Genomic DNA, 15194 nt, shown 5'->3' on the forward strand with positions numbered 1-15194 from the left:
CGCTCATTTAGAACGCTCATTTAGAACACACAGTTAGATCCCTCATTACGAACACTAATTTAGAACACTCTTTTAGAACGCTCTTTTAGAACCCTCTTTTAGAACGCTTCTTTTAGAACCCTCTTTTAGAACCCTCTTTTAGAACACTCTTTTAGAACGCTCTTTAGAACACTCATTTAGAACCCTCATTTAGAACCCTCATTTAGAACACTCATTAGAACCCTCATTTAGAACACACATTTAGAACCCTCATTACAAACACTAATTTAGAACACTCGTTTAGAACGCTCGTTTAGAACGCTCTTTTAGAACCCTCATTTAGAACGCTATTTTAAAACCCTCATTTAGAACCCTCATTTAGAACCCTCGTTTAGAACACTCATTTAGAACACACATTTAGAACCCTCATACGAACCCTCGTTTAGAACGCTCGTTTAGAACGCTCTTTTAGAACCCTCTTTTAGAACCCTATTTTAGAACACTCATTTAGAACACTCATTTACAACGCTCATTTAGAATGCTCTTTAGAACCCTCATTTAGAACGCTCATTTAGAACACTCAGTTAGAACACTCATTTACAACGCTCATTTAGAACGCTCTTTAGAACGCTCATTTAGAACCCTCATTTAGAACGCTCTTTAGAACACTCATTTAGAACGCTCATTTAGAACGCTCATTGACAACACTCATTTATAACGCTCTTTAGAACCCTCATTTAGAACCCTCGTTTAGAACTCTCGTTTAGAACCCTCGTTTAGAACACTCTTTAGAACACTCATTTAGAACACTCGTTTACAACGGACAGTTTCCAATGACGCAACAATCAGCGTTTGAGCTGGACACACTTTTTTCAGAAACTATTTACACAAAACACACACAGTCCTTACAAAGTTTATCTCCAGAATGTGAGCAGTTTATTTTTGGATGCAAATGGTTCAGATATTCACAGAAGTATATATATATATATATATATATATATATAGCACAACACAATCATCCTAACCGGAAAAATGTAGGCTACATTTGTCGTAGCGCTAACTGAAGAAAGATTGACCCAACACAAGCAGTCATATTTTCTAACTCTCGGCTGACGTAAACTACAATATGAATTAGCTATTTGCAATTACTATGTATAATTAATCACATCACGGGGTGAGCTCACCATTGATCGAAATAATTAGGTAAAACATTTTCTAGAAATCGACAGTAATCCGACGATTAGTTTCAGCGCGCAGCCATGCATTTTTCCCTCACAGAAACCGAAGATAATAAAAGACAAGATGAGTTCGGTCTGTTTATAGTGTTGAAGCGGTGTGTCATCTACCGTCGTTCACATCCCACCATTCATTTCCGGAAGTCCTCAAAAAATGAGTGAACTCTTACTCACCTCATTTTGTTATAACATCTTTGGTCAAACGGATGATTACGTGAAACCCAGAATGCATTGATGTCAACAAACATGGCTCCATACACATAGCTCATCATAATCAGTATAACCTTCAAATAAGTATTTTACACACATAATAGGTGCCCATTACAATCCATGCAAGAATCGGAATGCATGATTTGTCACCCAGAATTGAAAACATGTGAATAAAACAGTAAATACACAAATAATTACCTCACAAAACATTTTCTGATGGTGATTTATTGATACAAGTGACGGATGCCGGCAGTCAATCACGTCCCCTCTCACTCTGAGCCATTCAGTGTTGTTGTTTATGTATGTAGCTAGTGAGCTAAGCTGTAGCATTAGCAATGTCTTTCAAAAGGAGACAACTCACAAATGTGGAAATTATGGAGATTTTTGTTAAAATTCTGACAATGAGTCTGAGTCTGAAAGTCAGGAATCAGATTCTGACAGTGAGGAGCTGCCCCCCCCCCCCCCCCCAACCTTGTAGCCATTGAGAACCCTGAATCTGAGGTTCCCTTGTCCACTGACCAAGTACCAGGTCCCTTTGAAGATGCTGGTGGTGATGGAGGGAGACCGACAGTGGATGAAGTACAGGAGTTCTGTGGTAGCTGGAAGGCCGCCAGTCATTTCACCCCTCCTGGCCCTGCTGTTTGTTTTGATGAGTCCCAGTCTGGAGTCCATTTCCATCTGAGGCAGAGTGCTTCAAGTTGTTTCTGACAGAGGAGCTGGTGGGAAACATAGTACAGGAGACCAATCGCTATGCCTTGGAGCTACAGGAGAAGAGAGAGCCAGGAGTGAGGGGGGAAACTCGCTAAATGGGTGACAACCACAATGAGTGAAATGTATACCTTCCTGGTGACAGTCCTCCCCATGGGGATAGTAAAGAAGAACTCCCTAAGAGAATACTGGAGCACAGATCCTATGTTTGCAACTCCCTTCTTTGCCACCCTCTTTTCCCAAGACCGCTTCCTAATTCTGCTGCGATGCCTGCATTTCGTCAACAATGCTACTGCCATCCTAAATGACCCGTTATACAAAATAAGAATTGTTCTTATCAGCCTGACTAGGGCTGGGCGATATATTGATATAAAAAATATATCGATATATATTTTAAATGTGATATTAAATTAGACCATTTCGCATATATCGATATAGTTGAAATTTGCGCTTTGATCCTTGCTCCAAGCAAGCTGCAGACCCGGAGCTCTCTGCGCTGCTCCCCGCGCCTCCTCTTTCATGCACAGAGGGCGGAGGGGCAGGAACAGACACTTCAACAAACATGGAGGAAGCAACAGCGTCTGCGGAGCGTTTTGACGAGGAATTGGTTAGTAAAAGAAAAAGCATTGGCTCAGTAATTTGGAGATGGTTCGGATTCAAAGTATCAGATGAGCAACACAATCACGTTATATGTAGGCAGTGCCATAAAAAAGTTACAGCCAGGGGTGGAAGCACTACAACTCTTTTTCACCACCTAAAACAGTGGCACAAACTGCAATACGAAGAGTGTGTGAAACTGCGCGCTGCAGAAGCCCCAGCCGCAAGCCGTCGACAACCCGAAAAAGCCCCGAAACAAAGCTCACTGCAAACTTCATTTTCCCGCAGTGAGCCTTTATGAAAAGAAAATTGGCAAGTGGTGTACTATAACTACAGCGGTGTCCTATCACATTGCTAAAGATATGGTCCCTGTTGCAACTGTGGAACAAGTCGGATTCAAAAAAGCTACTGAAAACTATGGACCCGAGATATGAGCTTCCCAACTACTTTACACGAGAAGCACTGCCACAAATGTCCACTGAAGTCAGGCAGAGCCTTGCTGACCGGCTCGCTAACGGGACCCATTTTGGCGTTGACCAGCGATATGTGGGTCGAGCAGGACAATGTGAGCCTTTACATGAAGCGTGACATGTTCACTTCATTCAACGACTGGGGGAGATGAAAACAGCGTCGTGTCTCCAAAACAAGTTATTTCCCCCCAGGATCACACCGGTGAGCATATAGCTGAGGCCTCGCAGGACGCAAGCTGGGAAACTCCAAGAAAAGCATCCGGTTGCTATAACAACCGCCAACGGGAGCGACGTGGTCAGAGCGGTGGAGCTGAACGATGAGGATGCAGTGCTTCGGTCAGACTACACTTGGCTATTGGGGAGTGCAGTGTTTTATTAAGGAGTATTCACATATTTTACTTTAAAGAAAAAAACATATTCAAATATTAGTTTTTCATTATTTTGCTTTGTGTCTGTCTGCAACTTGTTTTGTTTTATGCTGCTGTCTTGGCCAAAAATTGATTAATAAAACACAAAACATAAAGTGCTAAAAGTAAAATCACTTACAATACAGGATGGTAGATATCAGAACCATATTTATTAGGTTATTGGATAAGAATTAGTGATGCATTGATGTGTTTACCACTTTAACGTTACAGCTGGTAAAGGTGAGGTAATTATGACTTTAAAATGCTGGTTAGCCTGTTGATATCATCAAGGTAACATATTTAGTTATTATGATAGACTATAGTTTTTTCTCTGGATTGAAGAGCCAACTGCAAAGTAACTAGAAACTAATGTTGACACGTAGGTAGGCCTAAACATTGTGGAGTTTTTAGTGGAGTAGAAATATGAAGTAGCATTAAATACTAAGCATAAATACTAAGAACAACAACAAGAACAAAACATCAGTAAATGTACATACAGTATAGTCATCATTTATAAATTATACACAAATAATAATACATAAAAATCACTTACAGGATTCAAATTCACAAAATAAATGAATATAATATTTGATATTTATGATTAGGACTGGCGTTGATTAAAAAAAATAAACTATGAAACAAGAAAATATTAATGTAGAATATTTCTAAAGCTTGATTTTGGAAAGCACTTAGTTGTATGAGTGTGTTAAAGTGAAAACAGAGTCAAATTTCTCGCATAAGCACATTTGTTTAATAGTTTTTTTTTATGATTCTGACAGGACATGGCATGAACGACAAGCGCGTCACCTGGGCCATTTCTCTGTGCAAGAGAATTGTAAGCTGTTTTTGGTACAGCTGGAAGAAAAGGAGACATCTTGCTGAAGTCCAGATTCAGCTGGGTCTGCCAAGTCACCAACTCATAACCGAGTCTGCCACACGCTGGGGATCAAGGCAGCAGATGATAGAGAGAGTCCTGGAGCAGGAAGGAGCACTGGCCAAAGTCCTGTCTAATGACAAAAAGACCAGGCACCTTGTCCCTACCTGGCAGGACTTAGAGGTCCTAGAAGCAGTCCAAAAGGTCCTGAAACCTCTCCAGGACTTTACCGATGCTTTGTCAGGTGAGGAGTACGTCACTCTATCATATGTAAAACCTGTGCTGCACCTTTTTAACGAAAGTCTCCTGGCATGTGAAGAGGGTGATAGCGAGCTTTGCAAATCGATCAAGACCAGCATTGTTGAGTACCTCAACCGCAAGTATTCTGACCCAGCCACTACTGACCTATTGGAGATGGCTTCATTTGTGGATCCACGCTTCAGGGCCACCTATATCCCAAGTGAAAAAGTTGATGCATTGAAGCACAGAGCTGTCTTGGAGGTGGAGACGCTACTGGCTGATCAGAGCAGCTGTCAACCGCCTTACCTACGTGTGCCAACTGTGCCTGAGCCTGCAGATGGAGAAGCAGCAGTGGCACCAAAAGCTAAGACACTGGCAAGCTTCTTCAAGCAGCGCACAGCCACCACCACTGCGCCACCAACCAAGAGGGAGGCTATTGAAAATGAACTGTCAAGTTACTTGCAGTCAGCAAGTGTGGAGAGTGACACTGATCCCCTCAAGTGGTGGAAGGATCATGAAGTTGTCTTTCCAGCTCTGAGCCACCTGGCAAAAAAGTATCTCTTGGTACCAGCTACCAGTTCACCCTCCGAAAGGGTTTTCAGCTGCAGTGGCAATATCGTGACCTGCCACAGAGCATCTCTGAAGCCGGATGCCGTTGACAGGCTGGTGTTTCTCGCACAAAATCTTTAAACGAAGGAGGACACGCTTGTCTTCTAATGTCTACCTCAAGACAGCATTACTGTTTATCAAAGTAAAAAAAGAGGGGGAAAATGTTTATTGAGTTGATAGTCTGTTTCTTGTGCAACTGGTTGAGGCTGTTCAGATAAGAAATTGAGTTAACAAAAAGCAAATGGTAATCTCAGGCTGATGTTTAAAAAACATTTTCTCAAACTGAGCACTTTATTTTGTTCTTTATTTATATATAATTGCTGCCCTTACTAGGGTTTGTCATAGTTTATTATTTTGTAATGTTCGTTATTTGCATCTGTGGATTTGTTAGAAAGGAGAAGAAATCTGTAATTTGATTTTAATAAGCCATTTAAAGTTGTCAAACTAAAAAAAAAGTTGACTTTTCTCATAAATATATATAATATTTATTTCAGAAAAAGATAGGCCTATTTTATTTTATAGGCTATTTTTGTTTAAGATATTTGTATTTATTTAAATGTGCACCTTATGGAGCTTTGATTTCAAAAAGGTCGTCCTGTTGTTCTACAGTGTTTATGTTTACATGTTGTTGTTATTTGAACAGCTGAGCATTTAATCTGAACCAGGTGAAGAGCCCTGTTTATTATTTATTCATTTGATTTTTCAACTGTTCACTGAAATAGCCGCTTTCAATAAAACTACTTGAGACATGTCATATCTGGCTTTGACTTTGACTGAAAATTTGCTCTCACTTTGCGGAAGAAATATCAGGATATATATCTTATATCGATATTCAGACTAAATATATCGGGAAATGACTTCTGGTCCATATCGCCCAGCCCTAGCTCAATACAGAGAGGAGCACCACACCCTTTGTAATTGGATGTACAGTTCACATACAAATCCATTATGCAATTACAGTGACAATATCTCACCAACCTACCCACTGCCTCATCATCCTCTAACTTTCCTCATCCTCCCCACTCCCTCATAGGTAAAGTAATTACCTACCAAAAATACAGAGAGAACCTCATGAGAGAGCTGTTGGAGGAGCACCACACCCTTCGGCGCCCCTCCACTGGGGGGGGGGGGGGGGGGGGGGGGGGGGTCGCCCTGCTGTAGACAATCCCCTACGCCTCACTGCACGGCATTTTCCCTGCAAAGTCCCTCAAACTGCTGCTCAAGGTAGTCGCACACGGAGGCACTGCAAAGTCTGCCTGTCTGGCGCCAGGAGAAGTAAGCAGAGGAAGATGACAAAATACATGTGTTTAGCTTGTGATACACCTCTATGTATTTCACCATGCTTTGAGGAGTATCACATGCTCAAGCATTATTGAGCACATCTGCAGCAATAAGTGACTGACTGACCTGACAGGTGACTTGACAGGTGACCTGCCATGATACTATGCCTTTAGAGGTGGGGGTGGAAATGCAGTTGTTGTTCAGTCACTGCATGAATATTAAATATGGGTTATGCATATTCCATTTTTTTTGTCGTCTAGTAAAACAAGTTGTTGTTGAACCAACTACCAATACTTCAATAAAATAGACGACTATTACATATTGGCCTATGTGTTTTCTTGCTGTGTTTCCATCCAGTAAAACTGTTAAGGAGAGAACGTTAGCATACAAAAGCTGTCCTCAATCTTCAGCTGGAAAGATGTCCAGTTCCAGTTATGATATTGGCAAATACTGTTTGTGGTTTCTGAAAGTACAGAATAAAGAGGAATTATTCATTAGAATACAATATAAGGATATAGCAATAAAACAATATTACAAATAACATAAAAATAGTTTATTGCATTGACAAAATCCCAGATTTGAGTTCTAACAGTAAGAAAGTAACTTTTGAGCTCCACAAGGGGGCAAGGCAGGGCAGAACAGAGCCATGCTGAATAGACCACATAAACAAACCATGGTCATATGTTTTATTTTATTTAACTAGGCAAGTCATTTAACAACTAATTATTATTTACCTATGATGGCCTACACCAGCCAAACTCGGACAACACTGGGCCAATTGTGCGCTGCCCTATGGGACTCCCAATCACAGCCAGTTGTGATACAGCCTGGATTTGAACCAGGGAGTCTGTAGTGACGTCTCTAGCACTGATGTGCAGTGCCTTTGACCGCTGCGCCACTAGGGAGTCATAAGGCCATGTAGCTTCAAAATACAACACAAGATAATACTTCTCTGACGCAATTAGCATTGTTTTACAGAGCTGATAGAAAAATGTAGCTAGCTACCTAAGCACGATTGAATATAACACCATAAAGGGTATAAAATGAGTAACGTTACCTCACGTGTCCGCGGTTATAAAGAATATACACAAATCTATTATGCTACAATAGAAACGACATACGTAATAATGCACTTACTTTGATAGAAACGCACACATTTCCAAAGTTATTATTAGTAAGGAAAACAATGAGGGCAACAGATGGAAAATGTCAACACGTGTGCAGATCCTGTTCTGACGGGAGATGAGCAAATGTCTGCAGACTTGAACTGCACAAACAATTGGAAAATGCTTGGGGAATTTTGTCCCGGTCAGAAATGTCCCAAAAATTAAATTGTCCGCAAAAGTAAAAAAAAGACTATTTTTTTATGTGAATGAATGAGGAGGCGGAACACACCTCAATTCAAACTGTTCTTAGAAAATAAAAACGTGTTAGAAAATCATTTGAAATTGAAGTTTGAAAACAGCCTATAAATAAAAACAGTCTGCGTGCTTTGGTTTGAGGGCAGCGCGGATTAAATGCACTGTGACGTAACAATCACATTCTGGAATGGAGAGAACATTCTAACATCACGAGTATAAAAATCTCACGCTGGGGCGACCGATAGAGATATTAGGAACTCACGCTGGGGGCGACCGATAGAGATATTAGGAACTCACGCTGGGGCGACCGATAGAGATATTAGGAACTCACGCTGGGGCGACCGATAGAGATATTAGGAACTCACGCTGGGGCGACCGATAGAGATATTAGGAACTCACGCTGGGGCGACCGATAGAGATATTAGGAACTCACGCTGGGGCGACCGATAGAGATATTAGGAACTCACGCTGGGGCGACCGATAGAGATATTAGGAACTCACGCTGGGGCGACCGATAGAGATATTAGGAACTCACGCTGGGGCGACCGATAGAGATATTAGGAACTCACGCTGGGGCGACCGATAGAGATATTAGGAACTCACGCTGGGGCGACCGATAGAGATATTAGGAACTCACGCTGGGGCGACCGATAGAGATATTAGGAACTCACGCTGGGGGCGACCGATAGAGATATTAGGAACTCACGCTGGGGCGACCGATATAGATATTAGGAACTCACGCTGGGGCGACCGATAGAGATATTAGGAACTCACGCTGGGGCGACCGGTAGAGATATTAGGAACTCACGCTGGGGCGACCGATAGAGATATTAGGAACTCACGCTGGGGCGACCGATAGAGATATTTGGAACTCACGCTGGGGCGACCGATAGAGATATTAGGAACTCACGCTGGGGCGACCGATAGAGATATTTGGAACTCACGCGTGAAGGGTTAAATCAGTTTCTGGACCACAGGTTCTAGAACAGCTTCTATCCCAGTTCTATCTGCCTGTTAAATCAGTTTCTGGACCACAGGTTCTAGAACAGCTTCTATCCCAGTTCTACCTGCCTGTTAAATCAGTTTCTGGACCACAGGTTCTAGAACAGCTTCTATCCCAGTTCTATCTGCCTGTTAAATCAGTTTCTGGACCACAGGTTCTAGAACAGCTTCTATCCCAGTTCTATCTGTCTGTTAAATCAGTTTCTGGACCACAGGTTCTAGAACAGCTTCTATCCCAGTTCTATCTGCCTGTTAAATCAGTTTCTGGACCACAGGTTCTAGAACAGCTTCTATCCCAGTTCTACCTGTTTTTTCATTTTTGACAAAATGAGCAGTCCTGGAAGTGACAGATTTTGACTCATATTGAGTGATAAGACTGAGCTATTTAGAGAATCCCTTAGGCTTTCGACTAATTTCGGGTTAGTTCGACTAATTTTGGGTTAGTTCTCTCAAGAAGAACTAACCCATCTCAACATGACAGAAAGTAAGACAGGGAAACCCATCTCAACATGACAGAAAGTAAGACAGGAGAACCTATTTCAACATGACGGAGAGTAAGACAGGAGTCCCTGACCTTATCTTCTCTCAAGAAGATGTCTGGTAGGCCCATTTAAATACCTTTTTTGGACATTTCAAGATAGCAGATGTTTGAGTTGGGTCTATTAACACAGCTGTGAGTTGTTATTTTTTCATTTTTGACAAAATGAGCACTCCTGGAAGTGACAGATTTTGACTCATATTGAGTGATAAGACTGAGCTATTTAATGCCAACACCCAATTGTGTCCCTTATTCCATCATGCAATGCAGACATACCGGTGTATTCCTCATTTCATCATGTAATGCAGACCTACAGGTGTATCACTCATCATGCAACGCAGACATTCAGGTGCTCTCACTCATTCCTTATTTAATGTAATCATGCAGGTGCTATTCCCCAAAACAATGAATAAAGCTTACTAACCTTGTTATTTGCAGCTGAGTTTTTCAATGTTCGTTGAATCTCGTCACCACCTCTGTCGCGTACCAGTTTGTAAAGAACCCACAGTAAAGGGCCAGGTGATTTACGGATATTTCATCCGCCCGGTTTCAGTGTCTCCTTGGAACGACAGCGGCAGTTTGAGATCCGGCTCGAAGGACCAATTGTTAAAGGAATTTTATATCTTGATGATAATAATCAATAATCAATTCGCCTTGACTAATGCCCAAGGTTTGTAAGACCATGGGTTAAAATAATTAGTCAAGGACTCAGCTTTCTGCAAAAGGTTTCTGTAGCTTTATTCATGAGAACGTTCTGCCGTCAGGATAACAAAACAGTCATTATATAGTTCTTGCTTACTTACGCACATGCATTTACACACAATCCGTTGGTCACCTGCATCCCCCATAAACTTCTCACACTGTTTATCACTATCCCGAGCTCAGCCTGTTCCTTTCCCTCAAGGTTAGAAATGCTTTGAAGCTTTCACCCCCTTTACCATCTGTTTCTCTATCTCTCTATACTAATTGCATACACACATTTCTTTCCCTCTCCAGTGGTTCCTGGACTTTCCGGAACTAATCAGACTGATCGATCCCTACATTGATCATTACATTGATTATTCATTAACCATGCTGTATGACTAATAATTCATCATGGTTATTGATTCATTTACCTTTATTAGATAATTCTCTTATCAACTGGGAGTGACCAGGGGACATGTTTTGGAAAGAGGTACCCTCTGTCTTATCTGCTGTAGTGGATATCATCATACCTTGTTCCCCCAAACTGTTATCACTTAATGATAATTCACCACTATCATTACAGAAAATAGGTTTAATGTTGTCAGGTTTGACAGCAGCTAAACAGATGTTGGACCTAAGATGTCTACCACCACACCTCATTGGATCAGCACTTTTATAGATATCATTTATAAAACAATTGACAGCTGGTTATCTGCAGCTGAAACTATACAAGTTAGTTTTTTACCCAACTGATTGACGTTCATTCTAATTTTAGTGCAAATGTGGCCTTACTGATTTTTTACTGATTTTGTATTTTATTTCATAGCGATCAGGTTGGGTGGGTTGGGGTGGGGTGGTCCCAGGAGGGGATGGAGGGGGGGTTGGGGTGGTCCCAGGAGGGGTTGGAGGGGGGGTTGGGGTGGTCCCAGGAGGGGTTGGAGGGTGGGTTGGGGTGGTACCAGGAGGGGATGGAGGGTGGGTTGGGGTGGTACCAGGAGGAGATGGAGGGTGGGTTGGGGTGGTCCCAGGAGGGGTTAGAGGGTGGGTTGGGGTGGTCCCAGGAGGGGTTGGAGGGGGGGTTGGGGTGGTCCCAGGAGGGGTTGGAGGGGGGGTTGGGGTGGTCCCAGGAGGGGTTGGAGGGGGGGTTGGGGTGGTACCAGGAGGAGATGGAGGGTGGGTTGGGGTGGTCCCAGGAGGGGTTAGAGGGTGGGTTGGGGTGGTCCCAGGAGGGGTTGGAGGGGGGGTTGGGGTGGTCCCAGGAGGGGTTGGAGGGTGGGTTGGGGTGGTACCAGGAGGGGATGGAGGGTGGGTTGGGGTGGGGTGGTACCAGGAGGAGATGGAGGGTGGGTTGGGGTGGTCCCAGGAGGGGTTGGGGTGGTCCCAGGAGGGGTTGGAGGGTGGGATGGGGTGGTCCCAGGAGGGGGTGGGGTGGTCCCAGGAGGGGATGGAGGGTGGGTTGGGGTGGTCCCAGGAGGGGTTGATGCGGCTCAGGTGAGTGATTGTATATGTGGTTAATTATAATTGTTTTTACCTGCAATACCTGGTTTACATATTATACTTATATATATTTTTTGATAGTATTGTGTCTCTAGCTGTATAACCATTCCTGCTGCTATTTGTTCTGATATATATTTTAACAGTATTGTGTCTCCAGCTGTATAACCATTCCTGCTGCTATTTGTTCTGATATATATTTTAACAGTATTGTGTCTCTAGCTGTATAACCATTCCTGCTGCTATTTGTTCTGATATATATTTTAACAGTATTGTTTCTCTAGCTGTATAACCATTCCTGCTGCTATTTGTTCTGATATATATTTTAACAGTATTGTGTCTCTAGCTGTATAACCATTCCTGCTGCTATTTGTTCTGATATATATATTAACAGTATTGTGTCTCTAGCTGTATAACCATTCCTGCTGCTATTTGTTCTGATATATATTTTAACAGTATTGTGTGTCTAGCTGTATAACCATTCCTGCTGCTATTTGTTCTGATATATATATTAACAGTATTGTGTCTCTAGCTGTATAACCATTCCTGCTGCTATTAGTTCTGATATATATTTTAACAGTATTGTGTCTCCAGCTGTATAACCATTCCTGCTGCTATTTGTTCTGATATATATTTTAACAGTATTGTGTCTCTAGCTGTATAACCATTCCTGCTGCTATTTGTTCTGATATATATATTAACAGTATTGTGTCTCTAGCTGTATAACCATTCCTGCTGCTATTAGTTCTGATATATATTTTAACAGTATTGTTTCTCTAGCTGTATAACCATTCCTGCTGCTATTAGTTCTGATATATATATTAACAGTATTGTGTCTCTAGCTGTATAACCATTCCTGCTGCTATTTGTTCTTGTCTGTGTTCCTTTATAATAAATAAAAAAGTTGATCACAAAAAAAGGAAAAGTGCTCAGAGTTTCAACTGAAAATCAGAGACGGGAAAATCAAGTCACATGCTTCCACTGTGGCAAGGTGGGACATCAGGCTTCTTCTACATGCTGGTGTAAGGACATGGATTGTCCAGCCTGTGGTATAAAGGGATGTCAGGATTCTACATGCTGGTGTAAGGACATGGATTGTCCAGCCTGTGGTATAAAGGGATGTCAGGATTCTACATGTTGGTGTAAGGACATGGATTGTCCAGCCTGTGGTATAAAGGGATGTCAGGATTCTACATGCTGGTGTAAGGACATGGATTGTCCAGCCTGTGGTATAAAGGGATGTCAGGATTCTACATGCTGGTGTAAGGACATGGATTGTCCAGCCTGTGGTATAAAGGGATGTCAGGATTCTACATGCTGGTGTAAGGACATGGATTGTCCAGCCTGTGGTATAAAGGGATGTGAGGATTCTACATGTTGGTGTAAGGACATGGATTGTCCAGCCTGTGGTATAAAGGGATGTCAGGATTCTACATGCTGGTGTAAGGACATGGATTGTCCAGCCTGTGGTATAAAGGGATGTCAGGATTCTACATGCTGGTGTAAGGACATGGATTGTCCAGCCTGTGGTATAAAGGGATGTCAGGATTCTACATGTTGGTGTAAGGACATGGATTGTCCAGCCTGTGGTATAAAGGGATGTCAGGATTCTACATGCTGGTGTAAGGACATGGATTGTCCAGCCTGTGGTATAAAGGGATGTCAGGATTCTACATGCTGGTGTAAGGACATGGATTGCCCAGCCTGTGGTATAAAGGGATGTCAGGATTCTACATGCTGGTGTAAGGACATGGATTGTCCAGCCTGTGGTATAAAGGGATGTCAGGATTCTACATGTTGGTGTAAGGACATGGATTGTCCAGCCTGTGGTATAAAGGGATGTCAGGATTCTACATGCTGGTGTAAGGACATGGATTGTCCAGCCTGTGGTATAAAGGGATGTCAGGATTCTACATGCTGGTGTAAGGACATGGATTGTCCAGCCTGTGGTATAAAGGGATGTCAGGATTCTACATGCTGGTGTAAGGACATGGATTGTCCAGCCTGTGGTATAAAGGGATGTCAGGATTCTACATGCTGGTGTAAGGACATGGATTGCCCAGCCTGTGGTATAAAGGGATGTCAGGATTCTACATGCTGGTGTAAGGACATGGATTGTCCAGCCTGTGGTATAAAGGGATGTCAGGATTCTACATGCTGGTGTAAGGACATGGATTGTCCAGCCTGTGGTATAAAGGGATGTCAGGATTCTACATGCTGGTGTAAGGACATGGATTGTCCAGCCTGTGGTAAAAAAATACACACTTGACAAATCCTCTACAAACAAAAAGAGAACAGAAAATGCAAAACGGGAAACAAGAAACATGTTCACACTGTTGAGTAAGAGAACACTGAGGTGAGTGACTCATCAGACCAGGAAATCACACTGAAACACCTTCCACTTCAACCAGCGCACCTCGTGTTAAAGACTTACACAGGTGAATCTGTCACCTTGAGAGACATCACTGATGTCACAGTTCAGGTATACAGACAAACTGAAAGCTGCCACTCTACCTCCTGAAAGGAGACTATGCGTCACTACTGGGATGTTCATAGTTGGAGAAAATCACACTGGACTGGCCATCACTGCAGACAATGACACATGGAGACACAGACCTACCTGCCATCTTAAAGAAACAGATGGATTTAATGGACAGCAGGGTTGTATGAACGACATCACAGGGAAGCTTGGCATTAAGCCAGACAGCAAACCAAAGGTTCTGAAAGCAGGACCTGTAGCTTCTGCTATCAGACCAAAAGTCTAGGCTGACTTGGAGGCTTTAGTCAAGAACAAAGTACTGGAGCCGGTCAGCATGAGTGAATGGTCAATACCCATCTACCAGTCCTTATCACTAGAACCACCTGGTCTATCAGCCTATCAGAACACCCATCTACCAGTCCTTAACACTAGAACCACCTGGTCTATCAGCCTATCAGAACACCCATCTACCAGTCCTTAATTAACACTAGAACCACCTGGTCTATCAGCCTATCAGAACACCCATCTACCAGTCCTTATCACTAGAACCACCTGGTCTATCAGCCTATCAGAACACCCATCTACCAGTCCTTAACACTAGAACCACCTGGTCTATCAGCCTATCAGAACACCCATCTACCAGTCCTTAACACTAGAACCACCTGGTCTATCAGCCTATCAGAACACCCATCTACCAGTCCTTAACACTAGAACCACCTGGTCTTTCAGCCTATCAGAACACCCATCTACCAGTCCTTAACACTAGAACCACCTGGTCTATCAGCCTATCAGAACACCCATCTACCAGTCCTTAACACTAGAACCACCTGGTCTTTCAGCCTATCAGAACACCCATCTACCAGTCCTTAACACTAGAACCACCTGGTCTATCAGCCTATCAGAACACCCATCTACCAGTCCTTATCACTAGAACCACCTGGTCTTTCAGCCTATCAGAACACCCATCTACCAGTCCTTAACACTAGAACCACCTGGTCTATCAGCCTATCAGAACACCCATCTACC

The sequence above is a fragment of the Salmo salar genome, unplaced genomic scaffold, assembly GCF_965601325.2.
Source record: "Salmo salar unplaced genomic scaffold, fSalSal1 ptg000691l, whole genome shotgun sequence".
Lineage (NCBI taxonomy): Eukaryota > Metazoa > Chordata > Actinopteri > Salmoniformes > Salmonidae > Salmo > Salmo salar.